The sequence below is a fragment of the Crinia signifera genome, chromosome 7, assembly GCF_055691185.1.
Source record: "Crinia signifera chromosome 7, ASM5569118v1, whole genome shotgun sequence".
NCBI classification, from domain to species: Eukaryota; Metazoa; Chordata; class Amphibia; order Anura; family Myobatrachidae; genus Crinia; species Crinia signifera.
The window spans coordinates 169,898,081-169,898,859 of record NC_139223.1 but is presented as its reverse complement, the minus strand read 5'-3'; positions in this window follow the sequence as shown (position 1 = coordinate 169,898,859).

Sequence of the window (779 nt, the reverse complement as noted above, 5' to 3'; positions counted from 1 at the left end):
TTGTGTTGTGAAGTTTATGTAATTGTGATCCAGAAATGGGGTCGTCAAAACCTCAGCCCGTCCTACTGCAAGATCTGTTTGTAGTCTCTTATATAGTTAAGGACACGGCACTGGTTCAGGGAAGCTGACAGGAGGTGTGTGTATATACACAAGACGCCTTTAGAGGCAATAGTATAGGGGCTGGGTGATTTGCAACCATCTCTGAATCAGGCCCAAAGTACTTTACAAGACAAGAGGGAGAACTAGACTTCTTCCTGCTTTGTTCACTTTGCATAATATTTGAGCCATTGGTTTCCACACTCCGTCCTCAAGAACTACCAGCCGTGCATGTTCTCCAGGTCTTCTCACAAAATCGCAAGAGGAATAATTATCTCCAGCTGAGGATGTTTCAGGAAGTACTGCATACACCTGTGCACCTGCTGGGTGACCTGGGGAAGGTGAACCTTTGGGAACCACTTGCTTAGGCCCATACTTTTTAATATGTTAGGAATTGTCTAATCTGGGTGTATGGGAATTTCTGAGTAAGGCGCAACTGCACCTGTGTGCCTAAACAGTTCTGCCCATTCGCTGCCACTGCAGCCCCTACCCTGTATCCACTGTGAAATAGCTCCATGAAATGCGGTCGAAGATGCCTGAACGCACCAACTCCAAATGTCCGAGCACGCCCAAATACCTGAGCCGTGAATGCACCCAAGTACACCAACTCTCAAATACCTGAACGCACCCAAGTGCCAGAATTTCCGAGCAGCTGACCGCACCCGAGCACTCCAACTCCTGAA